The sequence below is a fragment of the Somniosus microcephalus genome, chromosome 10 (genome assembly GCF_052327205.1).
Source record: "Somniosus microcephalus isolate GS21.2 chromosome 10, FLI_Smic_1.0, whole genome shotgun sequence".
NCBI classification, from domain to species: Eukaryota; Metazoa; Chordata; class Chondrichthyes; order Squaliformes; family Somniosidae; genus Somniosus; species Somniosus microcephalus.
In genome coordinates, this window is record NC_140996.1 from 26423673 (window position 1) to 26447973 (window position 24301).

The 24301-nt window shown below is 48.3% G+C and overlaps 1 protein-coding gene across 2 annotated transcripts in view; it reads left to right on the forward strand.

Annotated features, from left to right (window-relative positions):
• slain1a (SLAIN family member 1a) overlaps window positions 1-24301 on the forward strand; it is a 112148-nt gene that overhangs the window by 1219 nt on the left and 86628 nt on the right. The gene's annotated exons all lie outside the window — the stretch shown is intronic.

Below are 24301 nucleotides of genomic sequence, written 5' to 3' on the forward strand. Positions count from 1 at the left end.
CCCCCCTCTCCATCCCCCCCCCTCTCCATCCCCCCCCCTCTCCATCCCCCCCCCTCTCCATCCCCCCCCTCTCCATCCCCCCCCCTCTCCATCCCCCCCCCTCTCCATCCCCCCCCTCTCCATCCCCCCCCTCTCCATCCCCCCCCCCTCTCCATTCCCCCCTCATCCCCCCCCTCTCCATTCCCCCCTCATCCCCCCCCTCTCCATTCCCCCCCCCTCTCCATTCCCCCCCCTCTCCATTCCCCCCTCATCCCCCCCCTCTCCGTTCCCCCCCCTCTCCGTTCCCCCCCCTCTCCGTTCCCCCCCCTCTCTCCGTTCCCCCCCCCTCCGTTCCCCCCCCCTCCGTTCCCCCCCCCTCCGTTCCCCCCCCCTCCGTTCCCCCCCCCTCCGTTCCCCCCCCCTCCGTTCCCCCCCCCTCCGTTCCCCCCCCCTCCGTTCCCCCCCTCTCCGTTCCCCCCCCTCTCCGTTCCCCCCCCTCTCCGTTGCCCCCCCCCTCTCCGTTGCCCCCCCCCTCTCCGTTGCCCCCCCCCTCTCCGTTGCCCCCCCCCCTCTCCGTTGCCCCCCCCCCTCTCCGTTGCCCCCCCCCTCTCCGTTGCCCCCCCCCCTCTCCGTTGCCCCCCCCCCCTCTCCGTTGCCCCCCCCCCCTCTCCGTTGCCCCCCCCCTCTCCGTTGCCCCCCCCCTCTCCGTTGCCCCCCCCCTCTCCGTTGCCCCCCCCCCTCTCCGTTGCCCCCCCCCTCTCCGTTGCCCCCCCCCTCTCCGTTGCCCCCCCCCCTCTCCGTTGCCCCCCCCCCTCTCCGTTGCCCCCCCCCCTCTCCGTTGCCCCCCCCCCTCTCCGTTGCCCCCCCCCCTCTCCGTTGCCCCCCCCCCCTCTCCGTTGCCCCCCCCCCCTCTCCGTTGCCCCCCCCCCCTCTCCGTTGCCCCCCCCCCCCTCTCCGTTGCCCCCCCCCCCTCTCCGTTGCGCCCCCCCCTCTCCGTTGCGCCCCCCCCTCTCCGTTGCCCCCCCTCTCCGTTGCCCCCCCCCTCTCCGTTGCCCCCCCCCTCTCCGTTGCCCCCCCCCTCTCCGTTGCCCCCCCCCCTCTCCGTTGCCCCCCCCCTCTCCGTTGCCCCCCCCCTCTCCGTTGCCCCCCCCCTCTCCGTTGCCCCCCCCCTCTCCGTTTCCCCCCCCCTCTCCGTTTCCCCCCCCCTCTCCGTTTCCCCCCCCCTCTCCGTTTCCCCCCCCTCTCCGTTTCCCCCCCCTCTCCGTTTTCCCCCCCCTCTCCGTTTCCCCCCCCTCTCCGTTTCCCCCCCTCTCCGTTTCCCCCCCTCTCCGTTTCCCCCCCTCTCCGTTTCCCCCCCTCTCCGTTTCCCCCCCTCTCCGTTTCCCCCCCTCTCCGTTTCCCCCCCTCTCCGTTTCCCCCCCTCTCCGTTTCCCCCCCTCTCCGTTTCCCCCCCTCTCCGTTTCCCCCCCTCTCCGTTTCCCCCCCTCTCCGTTTCCCCCCCCTCTCCGTTTCCCCCCCCTCTCCGTTTCCCCCCCTCTCCGTTTCCCCCCCCTCTCCGTTTCCCCCCCTCTCCGTTGCCCCCCCCTCTCCGTTGCCCCCCCCTCTCCGTTGCCCCCCCCTCTCCGTTGCCCCCCCCTCTCCGTTGCCCCCCCCTCTCCGTTGCCCCCCCCTCTCCGTTGCCCCCCCCTCTCCGTTGCCCCCCCCTCTCCGTTGCCCCCCCCCTCTCCGTTGCCCCCCCCCTCTCCGTTGCCCCCCCCCTCTCCGTTGCCCCCCCCCTCTCCGTTGCCCCCCCCCTCTCCGTTGCCCCCCCCCTCTCCGTTGCCCCCCCCCCTCTCCGTTGCCCCCCCCCTCTCCGTTGCCCCCCCCCTCTCCGTTGCCCCCCCCCTCTCCGTTGCCCCCCCCCTCTCCGTTGCCCCCCCCCTCTCCGTTGCCCCCCCCCTCTCCGTTGCCCCCCCCCTCTCCGTTGCCCCCCCCCTCTCCGTTGCCCCCCCCTCTCCGTTGCCCCCCCCTCTCCGTTGCCCCCCCCTCTCCGTTGCCCCCCCTCTCCGTTGCCCCCCCCTCTCCGTTGCCCCCCCCTCTCCGTTGCCCCCCCCTCTCCGTTGCCCCCCCCCCTCTCCGTTGCCCCCCCCTCTCCGTTGCCCCCCCCCTCTCCGTTGCCCCCCCCCTCTCCGTTGCCCCCCCCCTCTCCGTTGCCCCCCCCCTCTCCGTTGCCCCCCCCCTCTCCGTTGCCCCCCCCTCTCCGTTGCCCCCCCCCTCTCCGTTGCCCCCCCCCTCTCCGTTGCCCCCCCCTCTCCGTTGCCCCCCCCCTCTCCGTTGCCCCCCCCCTCTCCGTTGCCCCCCCCCTCTCCGTTGCCCCCCCCCTCTCCGTTGCCCCCCCCCTCTCCGTTGCCCCCCCCTCTCCGTTGCCCCCCCCTCTCCGTTGCCCCCCCCTCTCCGTTGCCCCCCCCTCTCCGTTGCCCCCCCCTCTCCGTTGCCCCCCCCTCTCCGTTGCCCCCCCCCTCTCCGTTGCCCCCCCCCTCTCCGTTGCCCCCCCCTCTCCGTTGCCCCCCCCTCTCCGTTGCCCCCCCCCCTCTCCGTTGCCCCCCCCCTCTCCGTTGCCCCCCCCCTCTCCGTTGCCCCCCCCCTCTCCGTTGCCCCCCCCCTCTCCGTTGCCCCCCCTCTCCGTTGCCCCCCCCCTCTCCGTTGCCCCCCCTCTCCGTTGCCCCCCCCCTCTCCGTTGCCCCCCCCTCTCCGTTGCCCCCCCCTCTCCGTTGCCCCCCCCCCTCTCCGTTGCCCCCCCCCTCTCCGTTGCCCCCCCCCCTCTCCGTTGCCCCCCCTCTCCGTTGCCCCCCCCTCTCCGTTGCCCCCCCCTCTCCGTTGCCCCCCCTCTCCGTTGCCCCCCCCCCTCTCCGTTTCCCCCCCCCCTCTCCGTTCCCCCCCCCCCTCTCCGTTCCCCCCCCCCCTCTCCGTTCCCCCCCCTCTCCGTTCCCCCCCCTCTCCGTTCCCCCCCCTCTCCGTTCCCCCCCCTCTCCGTTCCCCCCCCCTCTCCGTTCCCCCCCCTCTCCGTTCCCCCCCCTCTCCGTTCCCCCCCTCTCCGTTCCCCCCCCTCTCCGTTCCCCCCCCTCTCCGTTCCCCCCCCTCTCCGTTCCCCCCCTCTCCGTTCCCCCCCTCTCCGTTCCCCCCCCCTCTCCGTCCCCCCCCCTCTCCGTTCCCCCCCCCCCCTCCGTTCCCCCCCCCCCTCCGTTCCCCCCCCCCTCTCCGTTCCCCCCCCCCCTCTCCGTTCCCCCCCCCCTCTCCGTTCCCCCCCCCCCCTCTCCGTTCCCCCCCCCCCTCTCCGTTCCCCCCCCCCTCTCCGTTCCCCCCCCCCCTCTCCGTTCCCCCCCCCCCTCTCCGTTCCCCCCCCCCTCTCCGTTCCCCCCCCCCCTCTCCGTTCCCCCCCCCCCTCTCCGTTCCCCCCCCCCTCTCCGTTCCCCCCCCCTCTCCGTTCCCCCCCCTCTCCGTTTCCCCCCCCCCTCTCCGTTCCCCCCCCCCTCTCCGTTCCCCCCCCCTCTCCGTTCCCCCCCCTCTCCGTTCCCCCCCCCTCTCCGTTCCCCCCCCCCTCTCCGTTCCCCCCCCCCTCTCCGTTCCCCCCCCCCTCTCCGTTCCCCCCCCCTCTCCGTTCCCCCCCCCTCTCCGTTCCCCCCCCCCTCTCCGTTCCCCCCCCCCCTCTCCGTTCCCCCCCCTCTCCGTTCCCCCCCCCTCTCCGTTCCCCCCCCTCTCCGTTTCCCCCCCCCCTCATCCATCCCCTCCTCACTGTCCATTCAGACTCAGTACTTAATCATCTTCCACCACCATTTGCCAATAAGATGCCATTTCTACCTTTATTTGGAATTTCAGAAGGCTTTCGATAAGAGATTAGCATGCATAGTTAAAGCACATGGAATTGGGGGTAAGGTACTGTCTTGAATAGAGAACTGGTTGGCAGACAGGAAGCAAAGAGTTGGAATAAACGGGTCTTTTTCCGAGTGGCAGGCAGTGACTAGTGGGGTACTGCAGGGATTGGTGCTAGGACCCCAGCTATTCACAATATATATAAATGATCTAGACAAGGGAACTAGATGTAATATCTCCAAGTTTGCAGACGACGCAAAGCTGGGTGGGTGTGTGTGTTGTGAGGAGGATGCAGAGAAACTCCAGTATGATTTGGACAGGTTGGGTGATTGGGCAGATGCATGGCAAATGCAGTATAATGTGCATAAATGCGAGGTTATCCACTTCGGTGGCAAAAACAGGAAGACAGATTATTATCTGAACGGCAATAGATTGGGAGAAGGGGAAGTGCAATGAGACCCGAGTGTCCTTGTGTACCAATCACTGAAGGTAAGCATGCAGGTGGTTAAGAAGGCAAATGGTATGTTGGCCTTCATAGCGAGAGGATTTGAGTACAGGAGCAAGGATGTCTTGCTGCAGTTGTACAGGACCTTGGTGAAACCACACCTTGAGTATTGTGTGCAGTTTTGGTTGCCTTATCTGAGGAAGGATGCTCTTGCCATGGAGGGAGTGCAGCGACGATTCACCAGACTGATACCTGGGATGGCGGGAATGAATTATGAGGAGAGATTGGGTCGATTAGGCTTATATTTGCTGGAGTTTAGAAGAATGAGAGGGGATCTCATTGAAACTTATAAAATTCTAACAGGACTAGACAGACTAGATGCAGGAAAGATGTTCCCAATGGCGAGGAGTCCAGAACCAGGGGTCACAGTCTAAGGATAAGGGGTAAGCCATTTAGGACTGAGAGTGGTGAACCTGTGGAATTCTCTACCACACAAGGCAGTTGAGGCCAATTCATTAAATATATTCAAGAAGGAGTTGTATATATTTCTTAAGGCTAAAGGGATATGGGGAGAAAGCAGGGACAGGGTACTGAATTTGGATGATCAGCCATGATCTCATTAAATGGCGGAGCAGGCTCGAGGGGCCGAATGGCCTACTCCTGCTCCTATCTTCTATGTTGCTATGTTGTATTGTCCAAGGTTTCCCTTTATGTTTGTGTCACTGATCCACACTCTACAAGTCTGTGTTTCATCCTTTAGATTTCTTGTCTGTGTTATGATCATGTTTTATAGCATCTGCCAATTGACATGCGATGCTGTTTTTAAAAAAAAAAACAACACTTTCTATCCTGTCATGGGTCTAGGTTGATTGGTCACTGAAAGGGCTAAGGTGCATTTTTGTGGTCCTTTAGGGTCATGCCATTTGATGTAATCTTCCTTTTGATTGAAAAGGAGGTCAATAACCATAGTGAAATCAGATTTTTATCTACCAGGTTAACCTCCTCATTAAAAATTTAAAAAACAGTTTAAAACCATTGTGTGTTGGAAGCGGTTTGCTGCTCTTCGCATTCTGAAGCACTATTTCAACAGTCCTTGGGATTTACAAGCTTATAGTGACTGACTTCATGCTTGAACGGGGAGTGATAACAAAAGCAGAAAATGAGAGTGCAAGGATCCTTTAATTAACTCCAATTCCAGCGCTCAAACTGCCCGATGCTGCACAAGAACCACTGAATTATAGGAAACCATTTGTACTGTTTTGCTTTGTTGACCGTTGCGTTGTAGGCCTTTTTTAATTGACCAATAGGGGTGACACTAAGTTGCCCCAGTGTCACCGAACAGGAACATAAAAGCATTGTTGCAGGGGCCCTAGGGCACCACTAATATAATAAACAAAGTCTAATTAATATGCTTAATAAAGCAACAGAACACCAATTAAGTTATGATATTATTGGCATCTAAAATGCACGCTTAGCCCTGCAGCGCCCATCAGTCGCGGAACATTTTTATTGATCATTAGAATGTTACTTGTCAAAGTCAAGTGGATCCTTGACCTAATACACACTACCTAATAATGCTGTGTAAAAATTGGCTAGGGACACAGTTATACTATGATCTCATTAAATGGCGGAGCCGGCTCAAGGGGCCAAATGGCCTACTCCTGCTCATTTCTTATGTTCTTATTACTATAGGTACTGGCACCTGCTTTAAACTATGTGGAGCCGTCAAACCCAAGCTATACTGCTGATTCTACATCACTCTCTGACCAGGGGAGAAGAACTCTTACTACTCACTGACATCCAAATGCTGGTTACATTTTAACGCTAACAAATTGCTAATAGGACACTAAACCTTTGCTCAGATTAAAATTCATTCTTATGAACAAGGGGCAGAAGAGACCCAGTAAGAAATGTTTTAAATGTAATTTTACAGGTTTCCTTGTGGGCCAGGAGGAGCTGGCATGCTCCTTTGGGTCCCACAATGAAACCGTGGGCTTCCCTGGCCCCAGTTTTAATGGCCGAGCAGCTGCTTCCTGCTGATTTCCTGGCCGTTTAGTCCCGGTCGTGAGTATGAACTGAGTTGCCCTGTTACCGCTCCTGGATGAGCCAGCTGCACGTTTTCCTGTGCTCCTGCCTAGGAGATAAAATTGAGCCCGACACGTCTGACATTGCAGCACTGCCTCAGTACTGTCGCGTCAGTTAGAATGGCCCGTAATTTCCGATAGGCATCCGCACGCAGGAAGCCCCCTATCGGGGGGAAAAAAATCTACGGCCTTACCTGAGGGCTCCCAAGGTGCGGCCATTTCCGATCCTGGGCCTCTCCACGACGAAATGCGCAGGGCCCACGTATCCGAGGGGCACAGGCGGTTTGCAAGCGTCCCTGGGATCGCGTGGGCCAGGCAAGCCAATGGGAGAAGGGAATCCTCCTTCATACTTTTGACAGACCTGTCAAATATATGAATGGGGATCACTGAAGAAAGACACTAAAACATTAAATAAATTTTTAAAAATCATGTTTTTAAAATTAGTTTAAATTAAATATTTTAAACAAATTTAATTTTTTGAAAAAAATAATTGAAGATTTTTACAGGGCTAAAATAAACTTACCTTTTTTGAAAGTATTTTTAAATTATAAATTATTTTTTTAGTTTTTTTAAACTCTTATGCTGGTAAAAGCAGGCCTTGCGCCTGCTTTTACCAGGCATAAGATTTTTAAGTGTTTTCTGCGGGCGGAGGTTCTTCAGAAAGCTGAACTCTCCCTCTGCAGAGGCCCTTCTCCAGGGCAGTCGTCTGATCTGTCGGGGATTCTTGACAGATCGGAAATACCGGTTTTCAGCGCACGCGCTTCGCATGCCTGAAACCGGCATTTCCGATGTCCCTACGGGCGTGTACACTGCGCGTACTCACCCGTAGGGATCGGAAAATACGGGCCATCATCTATTCAAGTGCTGGTTTGAGGTTTAAGCCCACAATCGCTCGAGTCAGAAGGTGGAAGTGCTACCATTGAACCAAGCTGACACGAAATAGCTTCAAAATGGTGCTACAAATCTTCAATGGCTGATTGCTGTACTGATGTGTACCACTGAGAAATTGCGTAGACGTCTAAATAACACAATTGGGGGCCTCATTTTACTGTCATTAACCAAAGACTGGTGGGAGTTTCTGGAAATGGTACAAAAGCTGATCAGAAAATTGGATAAAGTGCTAAATGGATGGAAATCTGGTGTAATGGGTCTATGCCATTTTACCCACTTTACACCTGTTGATCGGGTGTAATCAATCATAAAATCCATTCTGAAATAAAAATAGAAAATGCTGGAAATAGTCAGCAGGTCAGGAGAGAGAAACAGAGTTGAAGTTTCAGGTCGGTGACCCTTCGTCAGAACTGGAAAAAGTTAGAGGTGTAACAGGTTTTAAGCAAGTACGGAGGGGAGGAAAGAACAAAAGGGAAGGTCTGTGATGGGGTGGAAGGCTGGAGAAATTAAATGACAAAAGGTATGATTGTACAAAGCAAAAGGAGCGGGTAATGGTGTAAGTAAAGAAACAAAAGATGGGTCTAGAAGAAGTGTAAATGGGAAGGGCAGAATCATCAACAGCTGCCATCTGAAAAAATGGAGGCAGAGTTTATGGTCTAATGTGTTTCTAATATCCCTTGGTATAGTACTGATGTACATTGCATTTCTAGATGCGTGGGTTAGAATCATGAACGAAAAGTGACTGAACAGAAGTAGCATTGAAACATAGCGAACACACTGCCATTTAAAAACCAGTAGTATTTTTGTCCCAGAATAAAAGGCACTGTTATTTTCAGTTTTTCAAGCATGTAATAAAAAGGGGCTTGAGGTTGTTATGAATGAAATGCATTCCGACCTAATCCTCTTTGTTCAATTTTAATATTTATCAATAGAATGCATAAACATATTGCATATTTTAAAAGCAGAAACCTATAGCACTATATTTATGACCATCATAGGAAGTTACAGCACGGAAGGAGGCCATTTCGGCCCATTGTGTCCGCGCCGGCCAGCAAAGAGCTATCCGGCCTAATCCCGCTTCCCAGCTCTTTGGTCCGTAGCCCTGCAGGTTAGAGAATCCCAAGTGCACATCCAAGTACTTTTTAAATGTGGCTAAGGTTCCTGCCTCTTCCACCCTTTCAGGCAGTGAGTTCCAGACCCCCACAACCCTCTGGGTGGAGAAATTTCCTCTCAAATCCCCTCCAAACCTTCCACCAGTTTAAATCTGTGCCCCCTGGTTTTTGACCCCTCTGCTAAGGGAAATAGGTCCTTTCTATCCACTTTATCTAGGCCCCTCATAATTTTATACACCTCAATAAGGTCGCGCCTCAGCCTCCTCTGTTCCAAGGAAAACAGACCCAGCCTATCCAGTCTTTCCTCATAGCTAAGATTCTCTACTCCTGGCAACATCCTTGTAAATCTTCTCTGTACCCTCTCTAGTGCAATCACATCTTTCCTGTAATGTGGTGACCAGAACTGCTCGCAGTACTCTAGCTGAGGCCTAACTAGTGTTTTATACAGTTGAAGCATAATCCCCCTGCTCTTGTATTCTATGCCACGGCTAATAAAGGCAAGCATCCTGTATGCCTTCTTAACCACCTTATCTACCTGGCCTGCTACCTTCAGGGATCTGTGGACATGCACTCCAAGGTCCCTTTGTTCCTCTACACTACTCAGTGTCCTACCATTTAATGTGTATTCCCTTTCCTTGTTAGCCCTCCCCAAATGCATTACCTCACACTTCTCTGGATTGAATTCCATTTGCCACTGTTCTGCCCACCTGACCAATCTAACATCATCCGCTTTCCCACAAGAATAACCATTGTAATTTGAACAAATGCGCAATTGCTCTTTTTAAGTATTTTACTGTAAATAAAAAGTGCACTTGTGGACTGCGTGGTGTGTGTACAGTTTGTTGTTTTGGATCTTGGATTGAATCCAGGCCAGACTGATGGATAACCGTTTCCCCTCTCTGCCAGTTGTTGGGGTCCAGCATGAAATCAGTGTGGGCAACCTCAGACAGGTTTCCAGGACCACAGGTTCACAATATGCTGCAAGTTGGCAATTAAATTCAGACAGGTTGTGAGGATGGTTGGTATGGCGATTTATAGAAAAATTCAAAATGGGGGTGTTACTCCTCTGAGGTTGTGCCTAACATATTCTTGCAGCATATTGGAGGAAACTTTACTTCAGTGTCGTCACTTATTTAGGCTTGCCTGTTTCAGGCAATAGGCTCCTTTTTAAAAATATGGAAATTGGGGGTTCCTAAGTAGGACCCCGATTGCCAGTTTAGGTCAGCGCCTCCTCGGTGCACACTCCGATCAGTTCCACGGCTGCGGGAACCAAAGAAGCCCGCCAAAGGTAAGTATTGGATGATTTTTGCATTCGCCGGTGGAGCTGGCTCCTCTGGGGTCCACAAAAATAATGCGGGCCGCTGCTGCCCTTTGGAACCTACACCCTCCGCCCCCTCCCCCACAACTTAGCTTTCTGGCATCTGCTTTGGCCTAATTTTGAGGCCTCTATCTGGCGAGATGCACCAGGATGCCTGTTTGGCGCCCTATTGCTCGCCTGCCAGATTGAAATGACGCCGGGGCCTCAAAATCGCGGGGGCCTCTTCGCTGCAAGAATGGACGGCCGACCAGCACGCTCCCAAAAGCCCAAATCGACACCTCTTGTTACCAACGAACAATAGCAACATTCACATTTAAACCAATATACTTTTTGTGTGATACCCTTAAATCATTGCCTAAAACACTTCCCACCATCAGCGACAGATCTGTAATAATAAATACTTTAGTCGAGTGGGTTTTTTTAAGCTAAAAGTGCTGTCCCCGGGTCAACCTATATCTGGAAGGACAAAGCCATAAACACCAAAAAAAAATGTGCAGTGAAAATCTAATACCTGCTTTCTCCTGTGTAAATCTCATAGTATTCCTCTAGTGATCCAGCTATTCTGTTCCACAAAGACCCAATTACAGAATCTTAAAATCTTTTTTGAAAATCCAGGCAGACTTTTTACATGTTAAAATCTGTCCTATTTAAATTTTATCAAACCGTTTCACAAATGTTGCCATTTACATAATGGCTCTGAATTTGCGGCGGGTAATAGCGGTGAGCGAACAGTGATCACTGTTATTACCCCTTTTGAAACTGACCGCAACTTCAGAATCCCGAAGTCAGTCATTCACTGCTCCGATACAGGCTGTGCTGTGCTCCCCGCCCAAAGCCTGTAATCAGGGAAATCGGTGAAACTGCCGACAACTTTGGCTTTTCCACGGTAATATCGTTGTTAAATACCCCATTAAAAGTTAGATCCTTTTGGATTGGTTTTAACAGTGTATCGACTGCTAAATAAATGTTATGGCCCTGAAAAACGAATTTAAATTTTGTGGAGTGTCCAATTTATCCATTTTTAATGAACAAACTAAAAATGTTTAATTTTAATCATCTTTATTTCAGGTTTGCCTTTTCCCCCATGTGAGAGCCCCCACTCTCTTTGTTTTGCTCTCTGTTACATTTTTAAAAAGTTAGAATCAAAGGAGCTTGCTCACTTCCTGGTTCCCGGGCTGTGAGAATTCTGCATTGTGATTGGCTGCTTAGACAGCTCGCGTTAAGGATTCCCCATTAACTTGCACTGATTTCAATTGCACGTCGGAAAAGCCGAATGTCTCGTCACCAGAGATCGCGAGATCTTTGTGGGATGCTTATTTCGGCCCAGCGCGAACCCCTTTGCTTCGCCGCTGACCGCAAATTACGGGCCAACGGTGTTTGAGATATGTCTTTGGTAGGGAACGGATCTTCGCTGTTACACATCGAATTCCTATGAGTGGTGCCATCCCCTGATTGGCCTCAGTGAGTGGGTCTGGAGTCTGCCAGCCTCCACCCCTTCCCAAGTGCCATCAGGGCTCAGGCATACCTACCCCAGTGCGGCCAGGCCTCTGTTTTGAAGCGTGTTTCCAGCCTGCAGACTGCCTACTCCTGCCAAGTTCCAAAATGAGCTCAATACCTCCCAGCACCTGGCCCGGCCCCCTGCCGATTACCCCTGCTACCTTCAATCGCTCCAACAAGAAAGGAAGAAGGAACTTCCATTTACATAGTGCCTTTCATAACCTCAGGAGGTCCCAAAATGCTTCACCGCCAATGAAGTACTTTTATGAAGTGTAGTCGCTGTTGTAATGTAGGAAACACAGCAGCCAATTTGCGCACAGCAAGCTCCCACAAACAGCAATGTGATAATGACCAGTTTTAGTGATGTTGGTTAAGGGATAAATATTGGTCAGGACACTGGGGAGAACTCTCCCGTCATCTTCAAATAGTGCCATGGGATCTTTAAGAAGGGGCGGACAGGGACCTTGGTTTAACATCTCATCCGAAAGATGGAAACCCCGACAATGTAGCATTCCCTCAGCACTGTACTGCAGTACTGATGTGTCAGCCTAGGTTTTGTGCTCAAGTCTCTCGAGTGGGGCTTGAACCCATAACCTTCTGACTTAGAGGTGAGAGTGCTACCAACTGAGCCATGGCTGACAGAGCAGTCCAGGTGTCCCTCTCCTGAACTTGATTCCAACCCCAACTGTTCTTCTCACTTGCACGTACTGCAGTAGCTGATGGGCATTCTGTGTGGACTGATCTTCACATCTACCTCTGACCTAGTCTGTGATAGCTGCCCTCTTGCTGTGCGCTGTGAACTTGTACTCAATTTTTATTTCTCTTCTTTGTAAATCAGTGAAGGAACATGTTTGATAGCCATTCAGAGTTTGGGAGTCGTACAGAAGATAAAGGGGACGAAGGGAAAGAAAAGAATGACAGAGAAAACAAATCTAATACAAATGGAGATAAAATGGCCCAGAAATTCCGGTCGGGGGCTTCCCGCAGGTGTAAGCCCCCGACCTGTACTTAACTTGCGCGCCGGCCGTTGTGCTGTGGGCCCCCATGGAATTCCGATCCGGGGCCTGCTTCAACTGCCGGCGCACAGGCACAGTGCTTGCGTATCCCAGGGGCGCAGTTAGTTCGATGCGTCACCTGGGATAACGTGGGCCATGGGGAGCCAATCGGAGCAGGGAATGCCCAATCATAAGTTTGACAGGAAGACCTGTCAAAGCTTATAAATACTATGGGCCCCAAAACATCACTAAATCTTTAAATAATTTTTTTTTTTTTAAATCACTTTTTAAATAAACTATAAATTACATGAAATAACTATTTTTAAACAATTTAAATTTTTGAAAAAAATAATTTTATTTACTAACGGGGCTAAAAATAAACTTACCTTGCTTTAAAGTATTTAAAAATAATAAACCTGTGGAAAAAATGTTTTAATTTTAATTAATTCACCACTTACCTTGTGAAAAGCAGGCCTTGCACCTGCTTTTTATATGTGTAACTTCTGGAGACTTGCCCTCCCGGGAAAACCGAAAAAAAACCTGCAAGTTCGATGCACACGCGCAGCCTCTCCTGCGCACGCATTCGACCTCTGAACCCCTGCTTTCAGGGGACCGGAAGTGCCGGTTTCCCGCGCATGCGCAGTGCATGCAGGAAACCGGCACTTCCATTGGGCCTACGGATGAGTACCCCGTGCGTACTCACCCGTGGAGACCCGAATTTCTGGGCCCATGGAAAAACAAAGTGTGTGCCAGCCATATAAGGAGTGAATGAAGCAGAGTAGCAAACAATCAGAGAAAGATGAACAGAAAGAATTAAGAACATAAGAACATAAGAACATAAGAAATAGGAGCAGGAGTAGGCCAATCGGCCCCTCGAGCCTGCTCCACCATTCAATAAGATCATGGCTGATCTGATCCTAACCTCAAATCTTCTATCACTCTGCATCCACCCGAACCCATGTGATCTCCCGGGAGAGGCGAAAAACCAGATAAAGACCCAATGGCCAATTTGGGAGAAAAAAATCTGGGAAATTCCTCTCCGACCCATCTAGGCGATCGAAATTCTTCCAGGAGCTCACTCTGTCCCTATATTTTCTACAGTACTTACCTTCTGCAAAGGCGATCTCCACCCCAGCCAGGAACAGGAATAAAACCATCTCCTGAAATCTAACAGAATTAGAACACAGTAGGAGCAGAACAAGGCTACACGGCCCCTGGGCCCGCTCCACTACCCACAGGGCCATGACCATTCCGAACCCAGACTCATGTCCAATTTCCTGCCCGCTCCCCGTAACCCTTTATTCCCTTTACTTCTAGGAAACTATCTATTTCTGTTTTAAATTTATTTAATGATGTAGCTTCCACAGCTTTCTGGGGCAGCAAATTCCACAAACCTACCACCCTCTGAGTGAAGAAGTTTCTCCTCATCTCAGTTTTGAATGAGCAGCCCCTTATTTTAAGATTATGCCCCCTAGTTCTAGTTTCACCCATCATTGGGAACATCCTCACCGCATCCACCCGATCAAGCCCCTTCACAATCTTATATGTTTCAATAAGATCGCCTCTCATTCTTCTGAACTCCAATGAGTAGAGTCCCAATCTACTCAACCTCTCCTCATATGACCACCCCCTCATCCCCGGGATTAACCGAGTGAACCTTCTTTGTACTGATTGGGAAAGAAGCAGAGAAACCGTTACAGAAGGAACTACACCACTGAGTAGAAATTTAGATTTTTGAGGTTGGGGAATGGTTTTCAAATCTCAAAACAAAATACACACGGTGACTATCTGAACTACTGAGCTTTTTCCTCCTCCATCTTATTTGAGATATTCTGTTTGTACAATGTTGTCTTATCCCCACTCACTTGCTTTCACTTGTTCCTTTCCACTTTTGAGTAACAGAACATTTTCTTTTGAAGCATGCCTGCCTAATTTTTCATCTTGTCAGATAAGAATTTATGTTATGTGACTTTGAACCAACTTGTGCCAGGATAGAAGCTGACTTTCCTTGACCAAACTGAAGACCAGAGGGTAGCTGTCTCCAAGAGATGGGTCCTTTGATCTGTAGATCAGACAGAATGCAGAAGGTTCAAGGTACTAATCAAATAATAGCTCCTTTTGAAGGACAACGATTTTATATTTTAACACCAGCTTATGTCAATCAGACACAACCATTTCAAATGCTGGCAGGTATGCAAGCCTATACACAAATGCATTGCATCTTAAATGACTGAATGATCAAGGAGGTTTTGTTCTAATAGGGTTTCAGTTGTACATTGTTCAAAAACATTAACCAAAACCACCAACTCCAGTGCAGTACTGAAGGAGCACCGCACTGTCGGAGATGCCATCTTTCCGATGAGGTGTCCTCTCGGGTGAACGTAAAACATCCCATCCCATTCGAAGAAAGGAAAGACGTGCATTTATGTAGCACCTGTCTCAACCACAGGCCGTCCCAAAGCACTTTACAGCCAATGCAGTATTTTTGAAGTGTAGTCACTGTTGTAATGTAGGGAGAAGAGCAGAAATTCCCAGTCATGATCTTATTGAATGGTGAAGCAGGCTCGAAGGGCCAAATGGCCTACTCCTGCTTCTTCTATTTCTTATAGTGTCCTGGTCAATATTTATCCCTTAACCACGTCACTAACAAACAGATTATCTCGGCATTATTACATTGCGGTTCGTGTGACCGTTTTGTGTGCAAATTGGCTGCCATGTTTCCTAGGTTACAACAGTGACTTCACTTCAAAAGTATTGCATTGGCTGTAAAATGCCTTGGGACGTCCTGCAAGGCGCTATATAAATGCAAGTTCTTTATAAGATCTGTTTCCGGTGCCCTTTGCATTAAAAAAAGGCACCAATATAATTTACAGTTGATCCCATAATTTTCAGTCCTTTGACATGGCCTCAATCACGTGAGGGTGCTTAATGGGCTCTGTGCAAGTGTAAGGATATCAGCAAATAGTGATGATATTTGTCTGTGTTTGATTACTTATGCCTTACAGCATATTTGTCTGTGTTTTTGATTACTTGTGCCTGACCAGCAGAGGTCATGTGAGAGACAAGCAGTCCAGAGGAGTTTTACTTTCAGTTTCATTCCAGATGCATCACAGCATAGTGTGTTCTGTAAAAAGCTGTAGAAAGTCTTGAACAAGACTTTAGATTAAACAACATTCTCTTTCAGAAATGAGTCTTTATTGAACCCAAAAAGAAAACAAAACATGCAAGGTCATCTCCCATTTAACATCTGTCGGAGAGAAGAACTACTGAAAAGAACTACCTACTGAGTAACATTTTAAACTGTTTCCTGTTTTGAAACAGTTTATTTTATTGGGGCTACTTTGCAAAAGTTTTGAAGTTCGGACCCCTGCCCCCTATGCTTTTTATTTATTTGAAGTACAGGTAGTGCACCGGTGATCCGGCACCTTCAGTGGTCCAGCACGAGGAAGGTCCTGCTGTCACATTCCCTCCCTGGGATGGGTCCGGCTCGGGTCCCAGGACCGCCGCCGGGTCAGGATCAGCGCCTGGACCGCGCAGCATCACCGATGGCTCGGCGGAGCGATTGAGCCCGAGCAGCCCGTGGGCGGCGGGGTCGGCGGCGGCACAGGGAGGGCAGCAGCGGGAAGAGGAGGAGCAGGTGGTGGCAGTGTTTGTGGTGACTTTCGACACCTTCAGTGGTTCGGAATTTTCAGTGGTCCGGCACCGGCCTGGTCCCGAGGGTGCCGGATTACCGGAGTTGTACCTGTAATGGATGGAGAATCCTAGGGAGTGTCTTCCCAAATTCCCAATATGTACTCCCAGAGTTCTGCGACAGGAGTGTAAATTTGTAATATTATCTAATTTTGTAAATCTAGTATTGTGCTGTTAGTATTTTGTGCTTTTCCTGTTTCCGTGTACTGTAACATCTTTCTTGTAAATAAATTGAACTATTTCTTTTAGCCTGAATATAGTCTAACAGTGTTATATTTACTGCCTTTTGGAGTGAACAGGAGAATGTTGTGGGGCATCTCTGGGGATCTAGTTTGATGTACTGTATCTCAGTTGCTGCATGTGCAAGGGCACAGGTTTTGGTTCACAGGAGACTCTGGCCCATATTTTCCGATGCCTACGGGCTGTGCACACATCCATAGGGACATCGTAAATGTCGGTTTCAGGCATATGAAGCGCATGCGCTGAAAACCGGCATTTCCATTCTGTCAAGAATGCTCTAGACAGATCGGACGCCTGCCCTGGAGAAGGGCCTCTGCGAGGGGGAGAGTTCCGCTTTCTGGAGAACCTCCACCCGCAGAAAACCCTTAGAAATCTTACACCTGGTAAAAGCAGTCGTAAGGCCTGCTTTTACCAGCGTAAGAGTTGAAAAAAGTAAAAAAAAAAAATGTTTTCACTCATTTATAATTTTAAAATACTTTTTTAAAAAAAGGTAAGTTTATTTTTAGCCCCGTAAAACGCTTTAATTTTTTCAAAAAATTTAATTTTTGTTTAAAATTTAATTTATTGTAATTTTAACTCATTTAAAAAATGTGATTTTTAAAAAATGTTTTACTGTGTTTTGGGGGTGATCTCCATTCATGTATTTGACAAGCCTATCTGTCAAAAGTATGATGGGAGATTCCCTTTTCCTATTGGCTCCCCATGGCCCACTTGATCCCAGGGACGCTTGCGAACTGCATGCGCCCCTGGGATACGTAGGCCCTGCGCATTTCTAGATTGGAGCGGCCCAGGAGCGGAAGTGTCCGGACCTCGGGAGCACTCGGGTAAGTTTGTAGATTTTTTTTCCGATCGGAGGCATCCGCACGCAGGAAGCCTCCGATCGGAAATTACGGGCCCATGTTTATGGAAACTACCTTTTCTGTTGTGGACACAAATATAATGTTTTCAGGAAAAACCCTACCTGTAACAGTTTCCGATAAGTATATTTTATAGTTCAGGGAAATTCCTTTTATATTCTATTAATGTAACTGCTCTTCCATTGATGATTTGTTTTAAAGAAAATGTTCAAAAGCATAATCATTCTAAACCCACATCATACAGTAATGGCACTCGTGCTGTCTGGAGTGGCAATGGAACCAAATCACAAAGGAATAAACTGGACCATTAAACTCATTGTTTACCGAACATCTTATTAAGATGTTAGAGGATATGAGTTATATGCCATTTTTGGTGCTGATCATAAGTCGTGAGCATAATTCCTCAGGATATCCCATAGGTATAATATTATTCTCGAGCTCTTGATGTCTAGTATAGATTTTACCATCAATTCTTTCAAAAACCATGATGTTTTTGTTCTCTATAAAGTGTACTCCAGTGACTTAAAATTAATGTGGGTAACTGTAACAAAATGTACTATTTGAATATAAGAAAGTCAGGATTGAGAAAATGCCAATTGACAGTTCTTTGCCATCCGGAGTTCATGTATGTATATTCGAACATGGACCTCATCCCAACCATTACCACCAGTCTCGATCTTCTACTTTATGGAATACTAAATTCCTCCTGCTATGCTGGAATTCTAAAATAAAAACAGAAATGGTTATAAAAAGGCCAGACAGCATCTCTAAATGAACAACAGACAGGTTCTGATGTTTTGGATGCGCATCCATCTGAAATGCCATCATCTGTTTTGATTTCTCTCTGCAGTATTTTCTGTTTTAATCTCCCTGTAACGGTGTCAGTTAAAGCTGATTCAATAGACTTCTCTGTCACGTGCCCACTATCCAGCGGGGCGGGCGGGAAGGGGGAGTGTTTTTGTAATTTTGGGCATTGCTCGGAGCTTGTGAATGTTCTGCTTGTATCCTCTAGCCCTAAAGGCATTGTCCAAGTATAACTGAGTATATTCAAGGCTGAGATCAATAGATTTTTGGACTCTGAGGGAATCCAGGGATATGGGGATCAGGTGGGAAGGCGGAGTTGATGTTGACAATCAGCCATAATCTTATTGAATGGCTTACTTATCATGCCAAAGCTTTCAATATTTTAAAGACCTGTGTCATGTCTCTCCTCTGTCTGTTATCCAGTGAAAATTAGTTTAGTCATTTGAGCCTCTCTTCATAACTTGATCTAAAGATTCCTGAAATCACTGGTCACTTTTGTTTAAATACTTAACTGATGTATGTATACTACTTTTAAGATCAGTTGACCAAAATTGGATCCCACACTGCCCAATTGGCCTCCCCGTTGACCTGTACAATGCCAGTATAACTAGTTCTATAATCACATGCCCCGTAGGTGGCTTGCTTTAGTAATAACTGCTTCACACTAGCCAGATGCTTTCAGGATATGATCAATGATCCTTTTCCTTTTCAGCCTCAGCCAGCAGACCCTACTTGTTTATTTTTGTTCACTTGGCACGCAGGGTGAGCTGACTGGTGAACTGCTTGATGGGTCTGCTCCTTGGCCTGGTAAAGTCTCCCAGCTGCAGGTCCAGGATTAGTAAGATCGCTGGGCTGGATTCTTTTAACTGTTGTGGGGCTTTAGTTTATGTCCGATGACTGAGCACCAACGTGCAGCTTCTACTGGCTCACCCAAATTTCCTTTGGATTTCCCCTGATTTTACTGTTTTTATGATCTAATATTTTCTGTTTTGCTAAAATCCATTTGGTTAGACCAACTTCTTGAATTTTTCATGATGCCCTCCTTTGTAAGGGGAGATATCTGAAGATCTGTCTTGCAAGTCAGTGGCCTACTACAAAATAGGACCCTTTCATGTTTATTATTCTCTGTTTGCTTCTGTCTTGATGTGCATTATCATGCATTTATCCACATTAAAACCTCTTGGATTTCAAGTAATTACTGTTTTCTGCTAGCCTCCACCAAAATAAAACAGTAAGACTTAGCTTTTTGACACCTGCAGTGGGTAGTAGAAATATGTTTTTTTTACATACAGTATTTCAAACGAATGGTATAAATATGAATTTTTTTTTGTCATGGAACCTTTATTGCTTACAGGTTTGAGTCCAGTCAACCAGTGCTACCTTGGTAAACGAGGTGGATAGGTTTTCTGCCGACTGTTCTAAAGAGCCGTGTCACTTCAGTCAATGATACCGTGACATCTTGATTTTCTCGTGTGTTCCGTGTGTGAATACTGTGGTATTTTCAGATTTTATATGAACTATTTCCTTTGGCTCAGCTACATTGACCACTCCTGCTAGCGGACATCACATTCCCTTGTTGAATGGCGGTGCAGGCTCGAAGGGCCAAATGGCCAACTCCAGCTCCTATTTCTTATGTTCCTTCACCTGCACAATATTTAAGCAAATGTAGTGAGACTCTGGCTCCAAATGGAGAGCCCTTGTCACTATATTCTGGCTTCCTGGCATATACCACATATCGCCCTGTGACTGCCTCATTTTTGTTGAGCAGAAGAATATACGCTCGACCAGTTTGTGGCTCTCAATATAAGCCATTAGATACACTGAACATCAAACGGGCAAATGACCGTACTCGGCGCAGATACTAGGTTGCACAAAAGACCGAGGAATTTCAAGCGCAACTTACATCCAGCACAAATTGAGTTTCCGCAATCTTTTGTGCTGGTTTAGAAAAACATGGCGCTGGAAGCCAGCCCCTACCCACAAAACTGGCCACACCCCCAGACCGAATTAATCACCATGGCGAGTTTCTGCTAATTGCGCTTGTTTGAGGCTTTACAAGGAGGCTCTTAAAATTAAGCTTTTTGGGCGCAAGGACCCTAATGGGCACCTTTTTTTAAAAAGCTTTTGTTAAAATATTTAATTTACTAAAACTGACTAGCGTACACCGATGAAACTACAGGAAACTTTGGTTTATCCGGAGGTTATATGTCCGGAATACTCGATCTAACGGCAAAAATCAGGAGCCGTTGTTTTAGTTCTCGTTGCTTTTTTTTCCCCCCAGTCAAGCACTGCAAGGTCTGTAGCTATAGCAACAGCTTCAGCTACAGACGCTTACAGCTGCAGCCGATTGTTTTGAAGCTGTTGCTAAGCAACAGGGTTTGTTGATTCACACGGAGCTTCTCAGTTCTGTATGTTTAAACATTAACTCTGGTATGTCCTGCACTTTTGATGTTACGGCACCAGCTCTGTCCCGTCAGTGCCGGATATCAGAAAGTTTCCTGTACTAAATGGTTCTGTATAGTTTTTTTTTAAAGTCATTTTCAGTTATTTAAAATCGGGATACTCACAGGTGGTCGACTAGACACTCTCTCTTATTAAAAATGCTTATTTTTTGCGACAAACCCATTTTCGGCTATATTAATAAAACTGCACTCTTTTCCATCAAAAAATAATGCAAGAAAAAAGCATGATGTTCTATTACGCTGCCTGATTGCGCTGGTTCATGGAAGATTTTACGGCCAGATTGCCGATTGTGTCCAAAGCGAAAGCTCTACCCCTATATACACAATAATTACAAACTTTCCGAACCTCCTGAGAATCCCCCCAAAAAACCAACGATGCTCCTCGAGCTCTCAACATAAAAATAGCCCTTGATGCACAACTCCTTTACAGTGTATGCTGTCACTGAGCTGTCGACCCACTCCTCATCTGCGCTGGCTTCAAACTGACTGCTGTCTAGTTGCAATACAGCCAAGATATATGGTTCCAAATTTCTTTGAAGAGATCACAGAATAGAGGTAATTATGGACTGCATTTCTCGTAACTACTTTTAGGCAATCCACCTTTCACGGTATTTGAACTGAGTAGCTTGATCTTTTCCTCAGAAATTTGCAGATCTGTTTTAACACCTTTGAACATCTCTGCAGAAAATTAACACTCATCTAGACGGCTATTGGGGACACTTGTGCATAGAATAGTAGTTATAATGAAATAAAAACAGAAAATGCTGGAGATACTCAGCAGGTCAGGCAGCATCTGTGAAGAGAGAGAGAGAGAGTTAACGTTTCAGTCAATGACCCGCTGAGTATCTCCAGCATTTTCTGTTTTTATTTCAGATTTCCAGCATCTGCAGTATTTTCTTTTTGTAGTAGTTATATTGATCTGCACTTAACACACATTAGCATATTAACCCACCTTTTGTTTCACGGGAACATAGAATATCCAGCACAGAAACAAGCCATTCGGCCCAACCAGTCCATGCTGGCATTTATGCTCCACTCGAGCCTCCTCCCATCCTTCCTCATCTAACTCTATCAGCAAAACCTTCTATTCCCTCCTCCCTCATATGCTTATCTAGCCTCCCCTTAAATGCATCATATACTATTTACCTCAACTATTCCCTGTGGTAACGAGTTCCACATTCTCACCACTCTCAGGGTAAAGAAGTTTCTTCTGAATTCCCTATTTGATTTCTTGGTGACTATCTTATATTGATGGCCCCTAGTTCTGCTCTTCCCCACAAGTGAAACACTCTCTGTGTCTACGCTATCAAAGCCTTTCATAATTTTAAAGAACTCTACTAGGTCACCCCTCAGCCTTCTCGGTTCATCCTTTCCTGATAGGTACAACCTTGCAGTTCTAGTATCATCCTTGTAAATCTTTTTTGCACCCTCCCCCGCGCCTCTATTTTTTAAAAATATAGCGACCCGAACTGTACACCAAGTGTGGTCTAACCAAGGTTCGATACAAGTTCAGCATAACTTTTCAATTCTATCCCTCTAGAAATAAATCCTAGTGTTTGGTTTGCTTTTTTTAAATGGCCTTATTAACCTGTGTCACTACTTTTAGTGATTTATGCATTTGTACTCCTAAATCCCTTTGCTCCTCTAATTAGAAAATAAGAATTTAAATGGGGTAATGTGTGACCTCCTCCTTATTTTTCTTACCAAAATGTAATAGCTCACACTTATCTAACAGATGTGTGTTAGAACATAGGTCATTTTATAGGTATTATTATCAAACTGTAATAAAAACAGAAAATGCTGGAAACACTCAGCAAATCAGGCAGCATCTGTGGAGAGAGAAACCGCGCTCATGTTCCAGGTCGTTGCCCTTTCATCAGAACAGGCAAAAGTTAGAGATGTAACAGGTTTTAAGCAAGTGCAGGGGCAGGGAAAGGGTGGGGGGGGGGGCGGAGGAATGAACAAAAGGGAAGGTCTGTGATAGGATGGAAGGCAGGAGCAATTAAATGACAAAGGGGATGATGGTGCAAGGCAAAAGGGGATGGTAATGGGACAAGTAAAGAAACAAAAGATGGGTCTAGAAAAGTGTTGTGTGTATTCTCTGCAGCTTGCAGAAACAACTAGCAGTAACCAAAGTATTTACTTTTAATAGCAAAATACTGCGGATGCTGGAAATCTGAAATAACAACAGAAAATGCTGGAAACTCTCGGCAGGCCAGGCAGCATTCGTGGAGAGAAACAGAGTCAACATCCAGACCTGAAACGTTAACTCTCTTTCTCTCTCCACGGATGCTGCCTGGCCTGCTGAGTTTCCAGCATTTTCTGTTGTAACTACTTTTAATGGTTTGTGTATTGACTCCCAGATCCCTTAGCTCTGCTACCCCATTTAGATTCTTATTTTCTAAGTAATACGTGACCTCCTTATTTTTCTAACCAAAATGTAATTAATACCTCGCACTTATCGTACTGACACGTGTTAATGCCTATAAAATGACCTATGTTCTATCAAACTGTAATAAAAACAGAAAATGCTGGAAACACTCGGCATGCCAGGCAGCATCTGTGGACGCTGTGACCAGTAACAGCGGATCCAACAAATATTCACAGAAAAAAATGTTGCATTTTTGGCGCGGTATGTGCGTGTGCATGCATCTGGATGTTCTTGGATTTTTTTATGTACTTGCTTTGCTTTTTATAGTGATGCTATTTCTTCCAATGGCCAATTTAGAGAGTGAACGCATGAATAATTCAGTACCTTTTGAGCACTGTATTTTGCCTGTGTGGTAGTTTGAAGCTGAAGACCAGAATACATTGTCTTTGAAGGAAAAGCACACTTTCTGGGTTAAAGATGGCACTGTTTGGTACCTGAGATATGTAGTGCATTTTTGCATAATGTATAATTTCCGTAAAAGCTAATGCGACAAGATTGCTAAATTGCTCAATAGAGAGCATGGGGTGGATTTTAATTTCTGTAAAAGCTAACGTGACAAGATTGCTAACTTGCTCAATACAGAGCATGGGGTGGATTTTAACTGTCAAGCGGCCAACTGCTAACCAATTTTAATCCTATAGCCGCATCGAAAGTGCTGGTGGGTGGCCTCGTCGATTGTGATGGCCAGGCCTCACTCGTTGCCATGCTGCCAGGTGGGAAATGGGTGCCCTGCTGCAGTTCAATATTAGGCGGCACAAACCCAGAGGCCAATCTGACCGGCAACAAGATAAATCCTGTGGGGGGGGTGGGGGAACCATCGGGTGCCAGCTGTTCACATTATTCTTGTGGATCCAGGAGAAGGCTGAGGGATGACCTGTTTGGCCGTACCGCCAGGTAAAACCGGGCAGAGAGTGCGTGGTACGTGCTCTGCCTAGCCATCTCCCAGATTGGCACTCGTGGTCCTAGGTATGTCATAGTATTTGCATATTAGAAGGGCCAAATGCCTGAAGCTGGTGCTCTGTGTGCCCAGTGGCGTGCCCCCTTCAGGATGGCATTGGCCAGCTGAGGTGGTAAGTTTTCCTCCGCTATTTTCAGGGCATTATCATAGAATAGTACAGCACAGAAGGAGGTCATTCAGCCCATCGAGTCTGCGCCGGCTCGTTCATAGAACAGTCTAGTTAGTCCCACTCTTTCCCCACATCCCTGCAGTTTTTTCTCCTTCAAGCATCTATTCCGTTCCCTTTAGAAGGCAACTATTGAATATGTTCACATTACTGCCCCATTTCCACCTGGAAATCTCCCCCCTCCATATACCATTGGTTTCTGTATTGTATTCTTTTATGATAAACATTGAGGTCTTGAGATCCTATGAACTATGTTTTAGCTGTGCTATCATGAGCTCATCTTCGCTAAATGACACAGAACTTGGCAGCTGCTAAGATGGTGAGGTTATTCCTGTCAATAATATTAGATAATAGAAGGTCACGAGTACTAAACAGGATTACTCATTTTGTGTGTGTTGGTGCTTTTTTTCTCCAAATGTAAGCTAGTGGCGTGGCGCTTTGCCACTCAACTGTGCATATCCAAAATTGCAGGCATAATGGATGGGAAATCGTGGACCGCACACCCGTGGTTTCTTGAAATGTG